Source organism: Tenrec ecaudatus, chromosome 1, assembly GCF_050624435.1.
Source record: "Tenrec ecaudatus isolate mTenEca1 chromosome 1, mTenEca1.hap1, whole genome shotgun sequence".
NCBI classification, from domain to species: Eukaryota; Metazoa; Chordata; class Mammalia; order Afrosoricida; family Tenrecidae; genus Tenrec; species Tenrec ecaudatus.
Genome location: NC_134530.1, coordinates 237,069,535 through 237,092,393, shown reverse-complemented (window position 1 = coordinate 237,092,393; position 22,859 = coordinate 237,069,535). Strand labels below are relative to the sequence as shown.

Below are 22,859 nucleotides of genomic sequence, written 5' to 3'. Positions count from 1 at the left end.
ACTGTTTGCATTAAGAAGCTAGTATCTCCAACCCCCCTACTGTCAGTTTATCAGATATATATGAGCTTCGTGATACTAAATTTATAAGACAGTATCAGTAATATATGATTAACTGAGTTTTCCCGAATCATGAAAGTATTGATTGGCCAGCAGAGGTGTGAAGCAAGCCACAGATCGCCTTGAAGTCCTGGGTGCTGCTGCTGAAGGAAGGTTCCTGAAGCCCCAGAGTTACTTAGCTTCCTTGTACGAGTAGATGTTGACATAAGGAGTGTCCGCTAGTATTTCATGTGATTTTTGTATAATTATTTAATTTAATATTTGTTTAATTCTTACATATGTGGGGATTCAGTAAAGTTTGTGGAAAATTCCATTACCTTTCAATTAAAATTTTCGACAAACCTTTTGAAGCCTCGTATAGTAAGTTTGTGAAAAAAATTAACATACCTTTCAATGGTTAGAATGAATGTAGCTTTTTATGATACATTCTTGAGGTGTGATTTAAAGAATACCTATCATTTTCCAGCGCAGTGGTGCAGTTTTATTTGTAAGTCTTGATTTTAAAACATTTTAAGAATAATTGTATTGTAGACTTTTGGAAAGAATATGCTAAAGTTTGTTTTGGTTTTTGATACCAGATTCATTATAGAGCAAAGAATTTTAATTTTAATTTAGAAATTATTTCTCTGGTTATAAATTGCTATTTTGTATATTTTCATTTCACTATATAAAAATGCTAGATTGTCACTTTACTGGATTTCTTTTAAAACCTTAAAAGAATATATTAAATATGAATTTTATCATATATTTTTAATTCTTGAAGTTGATACAATTGTATAATGTATCCTATATTTCTAATGGTGTTATGTCATTCAGTGGAATATCTTATGATTTCTAAAAATGTACTCATTTTCACAAGTGTTTGTTTTGGCCCCGTGTCAAAGAAAGAATGTTGCTTTGCAAAGTTCTGCTTTATTATTTTCTTCATCAAACATGTTAGATCAGGTAAACTGCAAATGTGAGTTTCAAATATTTTGGATTAATTTACTGCATTTTTCTGTACTTAGCTCTTGGGTTTCCAGAGAAATTTTAAGATTAGATATTTTAAATTAGACCTCTCAATTCTGCTACCTTCACAAGGCCAGATATTTTGAATTTTAGAGAATGATACTGTGTTTGGTACATTCCCATGCTGAAGACGTCTACTACATTTTTTCTAACATCGGTTTAACAAAATATGCCACTATAAATATGCAGAGTTTTGCCATGTTCTTTATTTTTCCCATTTTTCTTTCAGTGTTCCTCCTTTTGGAGAAAGAGAACCCATAGTTAACACCAGGGAAACATTAAAAAAACACGAAAGAGTGTTTTTGTGTTGATAATTTCATTAACTCCATTTAATATTTTACTTTATCTACTTGGGTTGTACACATGTTGAAAAATTAGTGAAGCCTAACTTTATTAGAATTAATAACTAAAATATTTCAGCCATTTTTACTTTTCATGTGAACAATACAGTAACCCACGTAATTGAATGTTCATGGTACCATTTCAGCTTGGACCCATAGTTAGCGTACTGATCTTAAATCGGTCAGTCTCAACCTTCAGCCATACCCCCCACGTGTGTGTGTGTGTGTGTGTGTGTGCGTGTGCTTTGAGAAAGACCGGGCATGGTGCAGATGGTTAATGCGCAGATCACTGGCTGAAGGTTCGAGGGTTGAGTCTCCCCAGAGGTCCCTTAGAGAGAAGCTCCGGTGACGTGCTGCGTGGGAAACAGCAGCCCCTGCCGACAGCCCTGTGGAGCACAGTTCTGCTCGGCACGCGAGATGGCCACGAGGTGAAGTTGGCTTCATGACTGAATTACACCCACATAGGACTCCGAGGGGACTGCTAAGTTACCTGGTCTTTCCATTTCTCCACAAATGTATTGAGGGTCCCTCATACATATGCTAAATAAATGCATATATTAAGTGAAAATAGTTGGCCAGGTGGGGAGAAGGACAGATCTCCTGTTTCTCCCCCCAAAGCACTTGGACTTTTGACTAACCTGAAACCCATCACATGTGGTTTAATACATAGCTAAGCCAAGATACCTTTGTCTGTAGCATTTAAATTTTTTTTTTTTAGATCTGAATAGCGCACTCATTTTCCCAGCCCCAAAGCCTTGGGATGGAAAGGTTATGACATTCAAGTGCATTCCTGGATGACTTTGACGGCTGTTTCTATGCCTGGCTCACTTGGTGTCCAGATCATGGTTTTTCTTTTCCGTAACCGGGGGCTGGGCGGGGAGGACTCAGTGATTAGAGGCTTGTCTTGAAGCCCCTGAGGATGGGAGGGAGGGCGCATACTGCCCAGCAGCAATGCTCTTGACCCTTCGGACTTAACCACTTCCAAGGGGACTCCAGTCTAGTTTCCCCTGATGAGAGCAGAGAGGACGAGCTTTGAAAGGTTAGTCTCTGAAATACATGCAGTTGGAAGAAACAGGTTGCTCTCTGCCTGAGGCATATATTGCTGGAGTGGAATGGAATTAGTTAGAATTATGGGATTAAGAACTCAGTCCATGTGGACTCACAGAGACCCTATAGGACAGGGTAGAACTGTTCCCGTGGGTTTCTGAAACTGTAACTTTATGAGAGTAGGAAGCCAAATAATTATGGGATATATAACTGCATTTCAACAAGGGTACGTACATATTTAAATTCTTAGCTGGAAAGAAACTGATATGTTGATCAAGTACCTGTTAGGCTTGTCCATACTGGCATGGCCTGTTTAAAGGCTTTAAAAAACAAAAACAAAACCCCCAAAAAACCCTTAGGTAATATCTTATTTACTATATGGAAAATTATATTTTCTTTTAGCATGTTTTAATTTACTTAGTGATTAAGAGATAAAATATTTTCCCCTACTATCTTTCAGATTTCTAGGTTAAAAAAAATCATTCCGGTGTCTCTTCAAATGAAATTCCTTCTTTTCTCATTCCTTCATAATATATTTGCTACACTCTCTTGACCAACTTTTATTTTTCATCTTCTTCAAGTTTTCTATTCTCCTGGGCATTATATCACTGGTTCAAAGAAAAGGACTCCTACAACCTAATCTTCCCCGGAGGCATCCAGCATCATCTTTTGTGATTTTACAGAGCTTTTTTTCCATAAAATGCACGCATTGAAGAAGAAATGCGAGGACCAACAGAAGAATTTTATGGTCAACGAAATTCCAGTGATGGTTAACTTGGTGTGATTTTTAGTGACAAGACGAGACACACCAGTTATGTTTCAGGAGTTGGTTTGGGTTTCAGCTCTTATGTAAATAAGAGTTGCACCTAAATGCACCTGGGAGTTCATTTTGGAGGGAATATTTTTGCTAATTATAAGCTTTCACAGAATTATTTGGCTAGGCAAAATCATTAGCAGGAAAATAAGGACGCTGAATAATCTACCTGTCCAGAACTACATGTGTGTATATTTGAAACGTCTCCTAGAGAGCTTAACTATGGTTGTTGAGATGTTGAGACGCCCACCCCTGTGGTGTCCATCTCTACTGTAGTCTGCTCATCGCCAGCCAAATATCTTTCCATTTCAAAATTCGAAGGGAAATGCAGTCAAATATCTGAATAATTATTGGTTGCGTTTAAAATATCCCTTAGTAGCTCATCTGACCCTCTCCTTCCCTTACTCTAGTTCATATGTTGTTCACGGCAGGCAAATGTGAAGCTGTTTATGATTTGCTCTACTTTATTCCCCTCGGTGATGTGCAGCAGGCATTGATCTTCCCCTAATGCAGTAACAAGCTAGAAGCATTTTCCAAACACGAGCACTTTATTTGCTCTGTTATCATCAAGAACAAAAGGAAATGCATCTGGCCAAGGTCAGAGTGATGGGAACACTACGATCTATGCCAGAAAGCCTTCTGCTCTTCTGGTTCATGAATGCGATCCATTTGGCTCCAGTCTTCCCTGATTTAAGATATGAAGTCTGTTGATGTTTCAGTTGTCAGGCTCTGCATCTGTGGGTCAGTTCCATCTTTTTAAGTACACCATTTCATTCATAGAATCTTAGATCTGGAAGGGACCTTAACACGTGCTCTAACTCATTCATCTGCTTCCAGGCAGGAGAGCAATAAAAATGTCTCAGGAAGTAAATGGTTTTCTTCATTTGCTAAATTTTGCAAGTATAGAGGTCTCTAATCATTCTTGCTCAATATTTGGCATCTAAATATAATTCTCATTAGGGAGTTCTTCTTAATATCTAATAGAAGCTTCCCCAGTAAATCAAAAGAGGCTGCTTCCTACCTTGTCTGCTTTTTTGTTTTCACTTCCTCCTGTTCTTCATGCATCTTCAAGTTTCCTCTTCATCACCAAGGTTATAATCGGCTAGAGCCGTGAGGAAATGTGGCAAAGTGGAGCCACTCAGCGAACAGAAGAGAGATTCATATCTTTGTGCGTGTTCGTTCCAGGCTCAGACAGACCCAAAGGAAAACAAGCAAACAAAAATACCTTCATTCTTACCTGCCTAAGAAACACGGGTAGCTTTATTTATTCATATGCTTACATTTTGATGTGACAGGCAAGTGACGAATACCGTGTGGGCTACGGAAAGCAATACACAGAAATTATACACTTACCAAAATGATTTGGATGTATATTTGGTCGTTTGAACTTGTTTCAAATGTGCCATTTCTCCCTATATTATCAACCCTTAAAAAAATGAGGTGGAGAGGGTGTGGTTAGGTCGAGGATGCATAATAATAGATAGAAGCTTGTAAGGTTCAACTTTAAGCCAGGCTGTCAGAAATACACGGGTTTTGTCAGCTTATCATCGTGTTGATGTTGGCTGATAGCAAGCCTGTGAGACAGAGTGGAACTGCTCCGTCAGGGTTTTAGACTCTAGACTCCGCAGGAGCAGCTGGCCTGCCCTTGTCGCCTGGAGCCCTCAGGCCACCACCATTTCAGCTGGAAGCCGGGCACCTACCCATTGTGCCAGTTGACAGGAAACACCAAGGCAACACAATTTGGAACACTGCAAGAATTCCATGGGAAATTCTGCCTCGGTCTACGTGATGCCGACAAAGATGCGGTTTTCTACTCAGACACGCACAGGGCCGCGTTACCCTGTCCTATAGAGTTGAAGTGGACGTCATGGCCATGGCTTGGCTGTGCGTTCTGCAAGGGGCCCTGCCAGTCTTGCCTGTCCTACCCTCGAGCTGCCTTGTGGCTGAAGAAGCATGCTTTTCTTTTCGTTGGATTCACCTGGACATTTCAAGTTTCTCTTAGTTGTGAGCATGCCCTGTGCCTACTCCGGCCTCTAGCCCCTGGTGAGACAGCTGTACGCAGGCTAGTCTGTCAGAAACTTCTTGCCCTGATGCAGACACACGATGCTTGGTGTCTAGACAGATCAGCGGTGTTTTCGATACTCTCTCACATGCTCTGCATGCCTCCTAGTTCCGAATCAAAATCCAGCTCTCTGGGAGATACTTTCTCTGAATCCTTTGATCAACCCAACCTTCTTATTGACCCTCAGAATATGCACTTCACCAGTTGTTAATTTCTTGACATTGAATTTGGATAGGTTTAGATCTACTGATGGATAATCCTGCTCCCCAAACCTTTACCCTTGTACATCAGTTAAGCATGAATCTAGTGTTCCTTCATTACAATCTGACTACTTACTGGAGTGAAATAAAATTATCATTGAACATTGGGCTCGGAAACCTAGATTTAGAAAATTAGGTCTTTCACATGCATATCCAGTGCATCAAAGCAAGCTGGATCTATGGCCATCTTGTTGAAACCAGGAAGAAGGGCAGTTCTGAAAATATTCGCAGATCAAAGGATGGTAAATGGAAATCAATTGTACAGGGAACATTATTAGTGTGTCTGTCATCGAAAGTCTTTTAATGTTTGTCTTGAATTCATTTGGGTGAGTGTATAATTTATGTGTAAGTGCATTCTGATTGTCACCACTACTCTCAACTCTCCTACTTCAGTTTTTCTTATGAGGTTTCACATTTCTCAGCAGTCTGTGGGTCAGCTCTGAATGGTGTTTGACTTGGAAGGTGCGCGCGCAGTGACTATACGCTGCTGTGATTTTCCCGGTACTCAGGCACTTGGGGCTGTACTTTGACTCTTCTGTCCGTGTCCTCTGCACTTCTAAACTTACAATTGATTACCTTACTTTCTTGCTCCAACTTTTGAAACATTTCCCCCCTAATTACTTTTCCCACAACTCCTTAGCCACACAGCTGGCAGTGAATGGGCGTTACTGATAGCATAGATTATTGGTTGAGAAAGACATTTAGGGACAATTGTATTTTCTTTTGGCATATCAGACCCTGAAGCAGCCCCTTTTAGATATACCTCTACCCCCTTTCTAGGTTCTTTCTTATGTAGTTCACTAAAAGATTTCAAGTCGACTTATTTGATTCCACTATACTCCTCTTGACTGAATGAAACAAATTGACTGACTTTCAAACCAGCAACTAGAATACCAGCTTGTTTGATTTCATATTTAATTCATTCTCACAGGGCATTGAGTTTTGCATAAAAAATTTGTGCTTCTGTTTACACAAAGCATCCCCATAGGGTACTGTACAAGGGCTGGCTATTATTGTTTTGTTAAACATATTATTGCCGGTGTCAAAGGACATGAATGTCACACAAAAATTAGAGGGGTCACAAGAATTACTCTCACTTGTGTGGAATATGGGCACATAGACATGAATTATATAGTAACATTGCCATTTCAGTTGATCTCATCGCTCTCCTTCATAGCATGCTAGTGCAATAAAACATGACAAACAAGAATTAATGAGAATATTGACATCTTTTTTGTATGCACATAGTACGTTACCAAGTACCCCCCAATTATAAAACCTAATTAAAGTTCATTTATTTATTTACATAGCATTTCTGAGGGCTTGAATATGTTAGTTATAACTCTTTACACTGGACCTAGAAATATATATTAACGTTTTTTTGCATGAAAGACTAAACCCATGGCTGTAGGTCCATTCCAAACTTGTAATGAATGACGCTATAGGACAGCGCAGAACTGGGCCAGGGTGTGAGCCAGGCATCCAGCTCTACAGACCTGACAGCCTCATCTCCCTGGTGCAGAATGAGCGGTGGGTTTGAAACACCAACCTTTCCAGCTGGCACTCTTTAAACCTGCGCCTCCAGAGCTTTCTTTGAACGTGTTTTATTTTCTTTTGAATTTTTTCTTTGACAAACTATAATTATCACCAGAGAAATATTACTGCATGTCATATATCTATATCTCTCTTTGTATCTGGCTACGCTACTTTGGGCCTTCAGAATTTCTTCTTGAATCTGGAAAAAATACATTTTTATTCTCTTTGTGAGTTACCGAGAAAAAGAGACAGAACGTAAAATTGTCTCCGAAGAGCTTCTCTTTGGCACTGCTCATGAGTTTCCTGTGGGACCCAGCTTCATGGCATTCACCGCCACCTTTCTCTACCACCTTTCCTCTCCCTTTCAAAAATCGACATTCGCTTCGAAATTCACGCCAGCCCCTTTCAGTCAGGAGACTCACTCTGCTCCCTCATGAAAAGAAACAGATTGACTGGCTCTCAAGCCAGCAGCTTGAACACGAGCTTGTTAGATTTCATATTTAATCCAGTTTTACATGGCATTGGATTTTGCATAAATCATATCTGTGCTTTTGTTCACACCGAGCAGCCCCATGGGGTGCCGGGCATTGTTACACTATTATCATTGTGTTCAACTTACTGATGCCAGTGTCACATTTAATTGTGAATTAGTAGAATCACTTTTCCTGATGTTGATATGCAACCGCATCGCACGTCTTTACCCACTAATTCATAACTTCGCCCACATGGGAAGGCAATTTCGAGCAAGCCACGGCCGAGTCATTAGGATTAAATAAAACCACACAAAGTACGGTTTAGGTAGGCCAGGACCGTGATAGCTGGTGGACGTGGAGCAGGCACAAGGAAGGAGCGGGGACATTTTTTCCCCCTCTCTTTTTAGAGCCATCTCTGTGTTGAGCAAAGGCGGGGAAGTGTTTTCTCCACCCCCACCCCTCGTCCCCCCCTTTACTTCAAGCAAAGTAAGAAATAGTGCCTTGTGGATAGGCTATTTCCTTTAATTACACCGGGGAAGGGATAATGGTAGGTATTGCATGTTTAATGTAATGTTCTGGGTGTCCTGCTTTCCCTTACCCCCCTCACCCTCACAGCCACCTCATCTTGAGCAGGAATAAAAGGTCCCAGGCTTGTCAGCATCGGTTTATAGATAGCTGTTTAAAAATAATGAGATATTGGGCATTGTAGGGCTCAGGGCTGTCTTGCCAGGCTCATTCATTTCCATTCACCTTTTGTCAGAATTGCAGACAGAAGACATTCAATTAAAACTTGTCACCTGTTGCACCTGACCTGATTTGTACTTGGCTGTGTCATAGGGGAGGGCCCCGAGCTTCCAAGAAAGCAAGTTGCAACCCCAGCGCCCCCTCCCTCCCCCTGCTACCCTCCCGCTAAAGACTATCTTCCTGGTGTGGTCCGGGCTGCATCACTGACAATCGGCTCCAATCCAAATCACAAATGTAGCACGTGTGCTTCAGAAACAGCCCCAATCAATCATATCTTTCATTTTTTCTTTTTCTTTTTCAAAAGGAGGAGGGACTTCTTTGGGGTTATGTCCCCTCCACAGAAAGCCACAAATGTAGTTTGTTGCCACCTGAATCGGTAACGGAGGGAGGACGCCTTTGTAATTTCCTATTCAAGCCTCACATGTTTAATAGTCCAGATAGCTATCAGGAGACCAAACTGAAAGACTTCCCCTTGCTAATTGTTAATTCATCTGTAGAGCAAGAAAGCTTTAATGTGAGTCATGGCTTTTATCTCTTTTAGTGACTGAGGACTCAGTTTGAGGGGGTGGTGGGGGAGGGGCGGGGGAGAAAAGTTCCCCTAATGGATATGCATCTTCTCTCCCTCTGTGATTTTCCTCCTTTATATCTGCAGGCATCATAGGTTTTCCACATGCAGCTAAGCTATTTCCCGAGTTCCAGGACTGCCCTGCTACTCCGGCACCAGTGATTGAACTACTGACCTGGGGTGTTTAGTGGAAAAGCTTCCCCCCACTGCCATTAGCAAAAAAAAGTGAACCGTTTATTGGCACACAATGCACACATCATACAGTCTGATCGTGTAATCATATCAAGGAGAGTCGTACAATCCTCACCACAATCAAGTTTAGAATGCTTTGCTCTTTGCTGCCCTCATCGTTACCAGCTCTCCTTTCTCCCCCACCCACTCCTGCCGAGCCCCCGACACCAGTGACCGTTTCTGTAGATTCACCTGTCCTGCATTTCACACACAGGAAACACACTAAAGAAGCCTAACAACAACAATAGCAGGGTGAAACGGAGAGAAGCCTCAATCGTGTTACCGATATTTGCACACATTTCTGAAGGAGAGGGAGATAAACATGAGGCAAATTCCTCAAGCAGTCATTCTCTTCTGTGGCAGAACATTATTAGAAGTCCCCGTAGTTCAGCATCTGGTTCTCTGTTCTTTTTGAGTTCTAAAACATACTTAAAAATTTTTTAAAAATAGTTTTGGGGGATATTATTCACATATACACTTCAGTCATATTAAAAATACATATAACCTCCTCCCTGGAGGACGAACAGCAGAGAACTGAGTGAGGGAGACGTCGGATGGTGTAAGATATGATAAAATAATAATTATTTATAAATTATCAAGGGTTCAGGGGGAAGGGGGAGCTGGGAGAGAGGCAAAAAATGAGGAGCTGATACCAAGGGCACAAGTAGAATGCAGGTGTTCTGAGAATGATGATGGCAACATACATACGAATATGCTGGACACAAATCATGTATGTACGGATTGTGGAGGGAGTTGTATGAGCCCCTAATAAAATTATTTTTAAAAAGAAGAAGAAGAACTTGGGATTTTCCTCTAGCAGAAGAGGAATCCTAGGTCTAGATGCAAAGAAGCAAGGCACCACTGACTGCGCTCTGGTGCTTTGCAGATAACAAAACCATTTTACAGAGAAAGCAAAGGTGAAGGTTGAAAGTTACCCAGGTTTTTCTAGCAGATAGGCCAAAAAACACCCCCCAAAAAACAACACAAACAAATAGAACCCCCCAAACCAATGGACATTGAGTTGATTTTGACTCCTAAGACTCTAAATGAAGTTTCCAAGTCTACGATCTTTATGGGAGTAGAGAGCCTCCTCTTTCTCCCGTAGAGTGGCTGCTGGGTTTGAACTACCAACCTTATGATTAGCAGTCCAACACTTACCTGACAACACCACCACGGCTTCTGGAGATGGGCAGAGAAGAATAATTCAGGATTCTCCACAAAAGAATTGCACTCAGGAGGAGTCATGAGCAGAGGCTAAATGCCAACAAACTAGAACTTAACTTGCTATTGGTCCACATTCTGGCAACATTATTAATAATCAAAATAAAAGATCAATCACCGAGTGGCAAACTGTTTTTCTAAAGATGACAAAACTTTCTTAGAGCATAATAAAGACATTAAAAAATAAGATTAACACATGGGCCGGACTTCTAAAATCCTATTGAAAAGGATATCAGTGTGCTTGGTAACTAAAATTATACTATATAGCACTGTTTAACTCAGTCTGGGGGTGATAGTAGTGTTTCTCCCACTAGTAGAAGAAGAAATACTTCTATTTTTCTTAACCTTCCTTTTCAGGATAAAGGCCCTGAGCTTTCTGAAAGTCGTTAAATAGAGTTTGATTACATTAACCCTTCTGGTTAGCAAAAATCTAAATTTTTGTTGTTTTATTTTTAAAAACCAAGAGCACCATCAAGTGTGTATCTCATTTCTTTACTTAAATACGTTTTATGGCTTTTTGTATTTGAGTTTGAATTTTTTTTTTGAACACAAAATTTTACAGGGCCATGAAAGTGCACAATTCAATTAATGTTCCACCGTTTCAATGAAGGAACACACCTGTGTAACAAGCAGTCAAGTGAAGAAATGAATATATTTGTTTCAAAAAATTGTATCATCCTCACTACCATCAGTTTTAGAACATTTTCTTCCTTCCTGAACTCATTGTTAGTTTGCTTTCCCCCCCAACTTCTTCTCCCAAACTCCTCATAAGCCATTAATAATCCAGTTACTGTCTCTATAGGTTTATCAATCCTGGAGTTCATACACTGGAGAACATGCCGGGCATGGGGGCAGGGGCAGCAAAACGTTTTTAAACATTAAAAGACCAAAAGCAAAATAAACGAAAAGGAGGGGGAGAGCTTCCATTGAGGAAAAATATTAACATTAAAATATAAGAATATTAAAATATTTAATACTATAACAAATTAAAAATGGGTCAAAAGGGTGCCCAAAGAATCAGGTCTTCCATTTCAACCTAATTACATCTGCCGTACTCTAGTTTATGACATTCTCTGTGGTCGTAAGGCTCTTTACAACCCTCACCTATCTTCAGAGGGCACTCACCAGGGGCTTAATCCATGTCGGGACCCTGCAAATGGATTTGGGGTTTCCACATTAGCCATGGCCTTCTACAAACCAGTGTTTCACCACTTAAGCTATAAGACCATTCCCTCCTTCGGATTTTATTATTTGTTCATCCTTGCACCCTAAAGACTGTCTGCGTTCAAATTTCACGGGAATGCTGCCCTGCTTCTGTTAGGCAAAGTGGTCCAGCCTACTCCCCACCCAGGTCGCCGAATGGCTGGAGATTTGTACCTATCCTGGGACTCTGTGGAAGAGAGACCTGATCATCTGCTTCTATAAAATGGTAGCTTAAGAAATTCTACACAGACAGTTCTACTTGAAAACATACAAGTGACCTGAACTTGTCAGTAGCACCCAACAATATAAAGGGGGTTCTTGGAGCAAGGAAAGGAGTCCTGGTGGCATAGTGGGTTCTACACTGGGCTACTGGTCAACAGTTCGAAACCACCCGTCGCTGCTTCGAAGACGAGGCTTTCTACTCCCATAAAGAGTTACTGTCTCAGAAACCCACAGGGGCAGTTCTGCTCTGTCCTCTAGAGTCCCTATGAGGCAGATTCAACATGACGGCAGTGAGAGGAACCAGGGAATTAAATTAAGACCACGACTTTCTGCCTCAGTGGAAGAGCTGAATGTTTTTAATAATTTTTGTTTGTCCATCCCTATTTATCACTTGTGGTATAAGCAGCTCTAAATGTGAAAAGTTAGACCACTATGAGTGGGAGAGGCAGAACTGGTCCCTTTTTGCCCTTCGTGGTCTACCCCCCTTCACACCACTGCATGGTGAGAGGATTGTTCACTTCAATAATCAATTAGGTTTTATTTGCCTTTGTTTCTTCTTTGGAAGTACACACTGAATGCCCTTTTCTAGAAATAGAATTTGATGCTAGAAAGGCATTATATATGTAGTGTTTAAGAATGTGGGGTTTGCAAGCCCCAAACCTGACTCTGGCTTTGCCTCATACTGTCTCTAACTTGCCCGGTTTTTAAAAATCTTCATTTGCATAAGTAAATGTGGCAAAGAAAGCTGATGGTGCCCGGCTATCAAAAGACATAGCATCTAGGGTCTTAAAGGCTTGAAGGTAAACAAGTGGCCGTCAAGCTCAGAGGCAACAAAGCCCACATGGAAGCACACCAGCCTGTGCGATCACAAGGTGCCGAAGGGATGAGGTATCAGGCATCATCAGAACAAAAAATTTTACCATAGTGAATGAGGGGGGTAGTGCGGAGTGCAGACCCAAAGCCCATTTGTCGGCCACTGGACATCCCCTTACAGAAGGGTCTAGTCTAGGGGAGGAGATGAGCCTGTCGGGGTGCAATGTAGCAACAATGAAAAATACAACTTTCCTCTAGTTCCTAAGTGCTTCGTCTCCACCACCACCCACCACCCCCCAACTATCATGATCTAAATCCTACCTTGCAAGTCTGGCTAGACCAGAGAATGTACACTAGTACAGATGGGAACTGGAAACCCAGGGACTCCAGGGCAGATAATCCCCTCAGGACCAGTGGTGGGAGTGGCGATACTGGGAGGGTAGAAGGAGATTTGGCTGGAAAGGGGGAACCGATTTTAAGGATCTACATGTGACCTCCTCCCTGGGGACAGACAACATAAAAGTGGGTGAAGGGAGACGTTGGACAGGGCAAGATATGACAAAATAATAATTATAAATTATCAAGGGTTCATGAGGGAGGGAGGAGTGGGGAAGGAGGGGGGAAATGAGGACCTGATGCCAGGGGCTTAAGTGGAGAACAAATGTTTTGAGAGTTATGAGGGCAATGAATGTACAGATGTGCTTTACACAGTTGATGTATGTATGGATTGTGATAAGAGTTGCATGAGCCCCTAATAAAATGATTAAAAATTTTTTCATTTGCCCAAATCTGTTTAAATGCACTTAAAGTTATCTTGTGATGTCATGTCACCTGTGCCCCGATCGTTGAAATGATGATTCAGGATGTGCCTAGGTACCTCTAGAACCAGGTATTTGCTTATTTAGCTGTCTCAGGAACCTGGTGTTAGAGTCATGTGTTCCAATATGAAAATAATCAGCTCCTGAGGCAGTCTATGACTCTTAGGAACCAAGGCAAATTATGCCAGTCTCATGGGATTTCTTTAAAGATTGAGTTTAAAAAAAAAGATCGAATGAATGAGTTAATACATTTACATCTCTTAATGCTAGCCTACAATAAGCTCTCATTAACCGATGATTTCAGGTACTGGCCACTATTTTGAATTGGGCTTCATATCAAAATGGACTTATCCAATCAGCAGCAAAGACATGCTTTAAGTAGGGAGATATAGGTATGAGGAGTCTGAAAGGAAGGGATTAAATCCTGGGGCAATATTTAACAGTATTACCATGTACTCCCTAAACTATACCATAAATTTCACTCATCTTCTTACCCAGATATATATAAATACACACTTCTTTCAGTTAAACTGGTACACTCTATCAAAGTATTGTCTGGAAGGAGAACCCCATCAGAAGCTGCCATTAAAATCCCCGCTGCTGTGTCTGATACTGCTAATCTGCCTTTGCTTCTATTCCTGCAGCTCCTCAAAGGGCTTTTCTCTAGCCTGTGTATGCTGGTCCCTCTTAGAAATCTCAGGAGAATTCAAGGGCACTGCGAGGTTCTTCTCTTTCTGGAGCAAAGGAGGGCAGCTTCCTTACACAGCAGCCGACGCTGCAGTCGCACGAGGTCACAGAGTTGGGGAGAGAGTGTCCGTGCTCTTTACCTTATTGTTTCAGACGTATTGCTTCCCATGTTTCCCCACTCCTCAATTACAAACCCTCTTTGATTACATTTATTGAACACAGCTCTTTGTTTGATATGCACTCTTTGATTATTATTTTAATTTACACATTTCTTAAGTATCCCAGGGGATACCTTCTTAAATATCCCAGAAGTTTATGTAATTAAAGTGTTTAAAAAAAATAAACCTTTATCGAGGAGAAATCATAAATATCTTTAATTTAGGAAAATTAGCTAGGGTCGCTTTGTGTAACTCTCTAAAGGGGAGATCATTTATGATAGTATGAAATGCCTCTATCTTTGTGCTATTAAAAATATGAGAAAAACCAAACAAAAAAAACCCACTTTTGACTTTGGACTACACAGTGTTCTAAAAATTCGCATTTGAGCACAAAATGTAGACTTAAAATTAGCTGACCGAAGAAGACCTTGTGCTGAGCTGTCTCCTTCGCTTGGTGTTTATTTGCTTTGAAGCTTATGTTTTCCTCCTCGCCCTACTCTTGCTCTCCCAATTTTGTAAATTCTGACAATGTGGGAGATTTGTAATCCCCTGGTGGCATTGTAGGCACATGCACTTTTTGAAATAAGAAGCAACGCGCAACGTTCTATTAGGTAGGCAATGCCAACTATGAACATGGTTTATTATTTTTTAAAAAAATGCAATGGCAGGCTCCACATGAATAGACAATCCAATTGCCTTAATTAACTTCAAATCCTGTCAGACATTAAACAGTGTGAGTATCTTATTTCCTGGGAGAAATCATACTTTAAACTTTTTCAAAATTGGTTTACAAGTCAAGTCTAAACAGAAATTGTTTGCGTTTAGGATTGTGACAGTAGACAGACATGGGCTATGTTAACATAGGTGGAAATATTTGGGTTCAGTTGGTGTTCGTTTAGGGCAAATCTGGACTTCCCAGGTTCTGATCATAAGTATTGGTTTCTCTCTTTCTAAAATAGTTTGAGCCTTTTAAATTTGCAAGAGTAATTGGGTAATTGTCAATTCTCTGCTTAACTCTGTATTGTGTACTTAACAGCTAAACTCAGGAAAAGCTTCTTCCTTCTTGAATAGAATTTGGATTAGTTTCTGTATCTCTTTAATGTAATCACATATCCAAATGATATTATTAGTGACAAGGAGAAGTAAATGGAATGGGATGCCAGATATTTCCTTAAATCACTGAGACATCAAATAGTATCATTATGTGGTTTCACTCCTTAGAATTATTTTACCAGCCTATCGTACATCAATTCTGTTTACCTACAGAATGAAGGCATAGTAGCTTGCCAGTCTTCATAGGGATATCTTTTCAATAAATGATCATGGTCGAAAAATACATTTCAGGAAAGTATTAAAGTGATGTTTCAATAAGATAACAGTGTCATAATGACAGTCATCTTATTTTTACTTGGCATTTTAAGGTTCATAAAATATTTTGATAACTTATTTGTATGATATTCAGTTTATAATATTACTAGTTCTTTATAGCAAAATTCCAAGGAGGAGATTGCCTTTATGTCTGTTTTATAGTTGTAAAACAAATAGGCTAAGGGACTCTTCAAAGTTTACAAAGCTAGTTAGTGAGAGTCAGAAGGAGATTGGTTCATACTGATAAACTTATAAACTATGCTTTATTTCTTTGATATATTCATCATATAGTATTCAGGAGAAAAGTTTTATATTGTTCCAGTTGGATATATTAAAAATGGAAACATTAAAATGTTATTTTTACAAAATCATTCTGAAGAAATTGGATCAAGTGCATATGGACATAGCAATCAAAGATGAGTTATCCTTTATTATGATATATACAAGGCTAAAACTCTTAGGTCAGAATATCCAAGAAATGTTCTTTTAAGTTGCTTGTAATCATTACCCCCCAATATTCTTATATGGTGATTTTTATGATCTCTTTTTATTTCTGAAGCTTTTACAATGAATTACATATGTACTTATTTACATATGATCCTAATTTGAATTCAACACCATTTGCACTTAATTCTATTAATGAGAAATTAGATCATGTCAATACACATGATTAAAACTTTGGTTAGATATATTGTTCTGACTAACAGGAATAAACTCAACTACTTTAGAAGAGGCACGAATAGCGTCTGTGGATATTTTTGAATAATATAGAAATGTACTAGGACTGCTTTAACTTTCAGAACTATGATACTTGTATGTAGGGGGTTTTTATGATTATCCTGGTAAAAAGAAACCCTTGAGTTTAACCAGGGGCTGTTATTCCCACAATGAAATTGAATAACCTGACAAATAGTGTTATATGATGTAGAAGTAGTTGATAGTTGTGTAGTTACCTGTACTTGTGTCCAAACATATCAATTATGATAACACCAAAAATCATATAATCATTATCATTACATTAGATAATGCCAGAGACAGTTAAGACTGAAGATAGGGGAAAATAAGTAGAAATATTGTTTGTTGGTTGGAAGTATTTTTTAAAATCATTTTATTGGGGCTCATACAACTCTTATCACAATCCATACATACATCAATTGTGTAAAGTACACTTATACATTACTTGCCCTCATCATTCTCAAAATTCGCCTTCTGATTGGGTTCCTTGAATCAGCTCCTCATTTTCCTTTCCCCCTCCCTCCTCACTCCTCCCTCCCTCATGAACCCTTAATAATTTATAAATTATTATTTTATCTTATCTTACACTGCCCGGCGTCTCTCTTCACCCACTTTTCTGTTGTTCATCCCCTAGAGAGTAGGTTATATATAGATCCTTGTGATTGGTTCCCCCTTTCTGCCCGACTTCCCTCCCGGTATCACCACTCTCACCACTGGTCCTGAGGGGTTCATCTGTCCTGGATTCTCTGTGTTTCCAGTTCCCTTCTGTACTGCTGTGCATCCTCTGGTCTAACCAGGTTTGTGAGGGAGACTTGGCACCATGATAGTCGTGGGGAGGAGGCGTTCAGGAACTAGAGGAAGGTTGTGAGTATCATTATTGCTACACTGAACCCTGAGTGACTCATCTCCTCCCCACTACCCCTTTGCAAGGGATGTCCAGTTGTCTACAGATGGGCATTGTGTCCCCATCATGTGCTCCCCTCATTCACGATGATATGATTTCCCCCCCGTCTTTGGTGCTTGATACCTGGTCCCCTCAGCCCTTCATGATCACACATGTTGGTGTGCTGCTTCCATGTGGGCTTTGTTGCCTTTTTGGCCAAATGGCCGCTTGTTTGCTTTCAAGCCTTTAAGGCCACAGACGCTATAGCTCTTTATAGCCAGGCACCATCAGCCTTCTTCACAACACTTACTTATGCACACATTCATCTTTGGCGTTTATGTGGGGAAGGTGATCACACAATGATTTTTTTTTCCTTTCGTGTCTGCTACCTGATCCCTTTAACACCTCGTGTACACACAAGCTTGTGTGCTTCTTCTCTGTAGGCTTTGTTGCTTCTGGGCTAGATGGCCGCTTATTTGCCTTCAAGCCTTTAAGACCCCAGACACTATACCTTTTGATAGCTGGACACCATCAGCTGTCTTTACCACGTTTGCTTATGCACACGTCTGTCTTCAGCGATCATGTCGGGAAGGTGGGTATCATGAAATGACTGTTTAGCTGAGCAAGGTTGGAAGTATTTAAAATTGTCACTATGTACCCCACCAAATTGCTTTTGATCCCACCAAATTGCAAAAGTGACCTTGTTCGAGCACGATGAGGTTTTGATTTACAATGTGTAACACATAATTGATACTAGAATTTTTCAGCTTTTGGTCATGTCTCTAAATTTTAAGACAGGTACATGTCACTATAGAATTACATAATTTATGTTTGTGGGTGAGGCTAACCTTTTTTGTTCCTTATAATAATTGTCCATGTATTATAAAATTAAAATTATGAATCAGAAAAGACTGCTTAATCCAATTGATTTTTATTTTTGGAGATACAGTGTATAATCATAGGTTATATATTACACCTTCTAATATTTAGAAACCAGATGGATGGGGACGGGAAGGTTGAGAAGGACTAGGTGGTTGGGATGTATGGATGGAAAGTGTTGGTGTATCCATACCCAAACAAATATCAGGAGTTGGAGGAGAGAGAGAACCAGCTGCCTGTAGATCTTTTGGTGTACAATTATGGAGAAAGTACTCTGAATATTTCTGGAGCTGACTTACAGGAAATTATTTGTCAACACTAAATTTATAACTCAAATATCTAACAAAATATCTTACAATTGATGGTATTTATTTTATTTCTTGGCTTGTGTTATCTCTAGTTTCCTAGGTTTATCTTGTTTACATAAATTTGGCCTTGTTGGCTAAACTAGTGGGTGGCTTTCTTGTGATAAGACAGCCCTTCCTATCCAGGATCTTGTGACAAATTAAATCATAATCATCTTCTGTAGCCTTTTGGGTAGACCAAAATCCATTGCAAGAAACTCACCAGCTCTGGCTTCTCCCTTGAGAGACAGACAGTGGGCTGTTCAATAGGTATGAGACCCCTGCTGGTGCCATGAGTCAGCTTGTGGATGTCAACGTAAAAGCCCACAGGTTGAACCCATTAGCTATTCTGCAGGAGAAAGGTGTCTCAGCCTGCTTCTGTAAAGATGACAGGCTTGGAAACTTTGTGGGCCTATCCCACTCTGCCTATTGGGTTGCTGTCAGTCAAAAGCAACTCAGTGGCAGTGGGGTTTTCAAGATCTATTGAATCTCTGAGAATATGAGACTATCACTCCTATGATTAATGTATTCCTTGACAGTCACCTTTAGTAAATTTAGGAGTCCACAGATCCACTCAAGATTTATTCTATAAAATCTCTCTTTAAACAAAATCCAATATACACGGTTCCTCTCCAGGCTTTATTCGTCTCTGTCTCGTCTCTGCTGCGGCCTCTTCTTGTCTTCTTGGCTCCTCTCTCAGTTCAGATTAAGTGTCACTGGTTGAAGTTGGAGAACAAACTCGCTAGGGTCAAGTAGACTTGTGGTTTTTATTATCTAGTGTTTTCATTTTTAACGTTTTGTTTTTAAAATGCACAGTTAAAGATCTTGAGTGTATTTTAGATGAACAAGTAAAATGGGAACACCTTGTATAAACTGGAAAAATACCTTGGATAACATTTGGGAAGAAGAAGATATTTTTAAAAATATAAAAGGGGGAAAATAAGTGAAAGAGACCCAACTTTAGTAAATATATATACCATAAAACCAGAGCCCTAGAAGTTAGGTAGGGGGACAAAGGAAAGGAGCTCTAGGTAGACCCATGTGTGGTCAAAACAGCAATTAGGAGACACAGTTGCCTTGTGACCCACACACACTGTGGTTTTCAGTGAGTAAACCCTAACTAAGCATCAGGATTTTGATATTCATATAATACAATTAAATTTAAATAATCTCTTGATTTCATTTAAACTACTGATGTTCTAGTAGGACAATTGAGGATTGAAACAGACACATCTAGAACCAAGCACGTGTTTGTTTGCTGTGCTAAAAAATAAGCAACTCTTATGATAATATGTACTAGGAAAACTTGATAGGTGTGTTGTCTTTTATATCATTGATAAGTAATATCCTGAACCTTAGAATAGACATACACCCATACACACACAAGAGACCTGTAAATAGTTGGTGGAAAGATTCCATTATCTTTTCATTTTCCCACAAACTCTTTGAAGCTCTATTCACACACCCATACCCACATCCACACACATATATACACATATATGTATATGTAGGCATACGTGTATATGTGTATATATATGATTTTTCAAGGGTGACTCATATATGTTATTATTAGGTGCCCTCAAGTCAGTTCCTACTTCTAGCGATCCCACCCCATTTACAACAGAAGAAAACATTGCCCAGCTCTGTGTCATCCCTCAGTGTCCTCATATTTCTCAAACTACCTCCACAAAATTCAGATGCCCAGCAACTTGCATGTTCTAGGAGATATTGATTGGTATGTCCCAAAAAGAAAGTCCTTGCTCAAAACGATTTGGGCAACATCACCTACGTTTGACCCTCTCTTAGGGTTCTATAGAACCTGTTCTCATGTTAAAAAAATTCCAAGAAATGGGTTGGTGTTTTAATGGTTGTTGTGGTGATTTCAAATGAACCTCCTTTTTTGGGGAAATTGTCGAAGATTTTATTTTGCTTGAATGCACAATCAATACTCATGGAAGCAGCAGTTAAGAAAATAAAGGTCTTATTGTAATGGACAAATCTGCACAGGCCTCTTGAGAGCCACCTTGATGGCAGTAGTAGTAAGTGGTTGGTGTAGTGGGCTACATGTCAGGCTTATGTAATTGAGTTATATGTTGCTGTTCTTTTAAATTTTGGATCAAACTAAGCTTGGTAACTTTTTATTGCGTAAGAAGTACAATTAGAAAAGAAATCCTAAATGATCATTTACTTCTGTTGTAAATTTTTTTTAAAGAAATGGTATTTAAAAACCAAATAAAGAGGAAAGACATACTCATAAAGGATATTTTTTTCCCTACAAAGGCAATTAGCAACCTAACATCGATATCTTTGTTTTTCTTGAGCTTAGTAAAATACCCTAGAAAAAAGTCTCACTGCCATCAAGTTGATTCTGACTCATAGCATCCCTATTCGAGAGAGTCGAACTGCACTTGTGGGTTTCCCAATCTTATTTCTTACAACTGGCCGAAGAATGTCAACATGCACACAATACGTCACTGCCTTGTGGATTTTAGCAACGCACATGAATTTTTTTAGTGTATATGACTCACCCAGGGAACCTTGTTAAAATGTCGAATGGGATTCAACATCTCTTGGGGCAGAAATACACATTTTCGGTAGGGGGTTAAGCCAGAATGAACCCGTTACAAGCACTGATCATCTGTTTTGTTTTAAATCATTTTATTAAGGGCTCATACAACTCTTTTCACAATCCATACATCCATCAATTGTGTAAAGCACATTTGTACATTCATTGCCCTCATCATTCTCAAAACATTTGCTCTCCACTTAATCCCTTGGTACCAGCTCATTTTTCCCCTCCCTCCTCGCTCCTCCTTCCCTCATGAACCCTTGATAATTTATAAATTATTATTATTTTGTCATATTTTACACTGTCTGACATCTCCTTTCACACACTTTTCTGTTGTCTTTCCCCCAGGGAGAAGGTAGATCCTTTTAATCAGTTCCCCCTTTCCAACCTATCCTCCCTCTATCCTTCCGGTATCGCCACTCTCACCACTGGTTCTGAAGGGATATTCTGCCCTGAATTCCCTGTGTTTCCAGTTCCTCATTGTACCGGTTACTGCTATTTAAACACCACCTAATAGTACTACAGTAGTTGAGTCTTAACTTGCTCCTGGCTGCTGAGTCCTCTTACCTGCACTTGGGGAAGGTTTGCCAGGCCTGCTCCTCCACTTTGCAACTACACACAACCCCATGCTTTGCCACATAAAGGAAACACCTCTTCTTTTTCATCTATTTCTTTATATTTTGCCTTTCTCCTTAATCTTATAAATCCAATGCCAGCACAAAAAAAAAAAAAAAGGTCTGCATCTTGACCTAGTCTACCATTCTTGGGAGAAAATCTCCCTCCAGTCAGAGTGCTTTGATCTACGTGCCTTCCTGTGCAAACTTTCCCCGCTCCCTTACTAGTTGGACAGCGCAAGCTTCTGCATCCTGCCCTCAGGAAGCTCCCCGTGTCGGTCTCCTTTTGCAGTTGAAGCCCATATGGGACCAAAGGTCAATGCTGCTGCCTTTCACACACAGGCTGGCTGCTTCCTGTGGAGCAAGCAGCCCTCGGTCTGACCGGACTGCATTTCATCCAGTGGCATCCCACAGCATGGGGGTGCCTCTCCATTTATACCGAGTCGATCGCATTCAGTTCTCTGGCAGGCCAAGGGAGGGAAGATGACTCTTTTGCCGTGGTGGTAAGCGCTCAGCGCACCTTTCCTGAAAGGTTAGCCACTCATTGGCTCCCAGGAAAAAAGCTTAGTGATCTCTTAGAAAACTGGCCAAGGAAGTTCTGTAAAATGGACTCACCATGAGTAGAAAGGAGCCAGCTTTGATGATGTAGTGGATTATGGGGCAGGCTCCTCTGTGGAAGGCCAGCCGTTTGAAACTACCCGCTCCTCTTTGGGAGAAAGATGAGGCTCTACCCCTGGAAACAGTGGCCGTCCTGGGAACCCGCAGGGAGTTTGAGCCTATCCTGTAGGCTTACGATGAGTCAGAATTGACTTGACGGCGGTGAGTAAAGAGTTCAAGTCAGCTCTCAGCTATCTAATAACAATAGCATGCGCTGAGTTCTTTGGGGAGGCTGGTAAAGAGGAAAAAGTAGCCAGTGTTTCTATTTTGAGAAATGACCAGAGGGCTAAGTTACAGCTGCTTCGTGTTAATTCGTATGGGCTGCACCTTTTCTGTAATATATGTAAATGCCACTTGGATGGCCTTGCCTAAACTCTTTCAGGACTGTGATCTACCAGCAGATTTGGTTTCCAAACACTAGGAATCTTAATTCACCTAGCATCCAAGCATATGTGTATGTATGTATGTATATATATATATATGTGTGTGTGTGTGTGTGTATACACATACATTTATACACACACACTATTCATGAAGAGGAGTCCCGGGT

General features: G+C 40.2%; 1 protein-coding gene across 4 annotated transcripts in view; it reads left to right on the top strand.

Moving 5' to 3' along the window:
* The window catches only part of ESRRG (estrogen related receptor gamma), a 256,355-nt gene that overhangs the window by 169,671 nt on the left and 63,825 nt on the right, over positions 1-22,859 (top strand). The gene's annotated exons all lie outside the window — the stretch shown is intronic.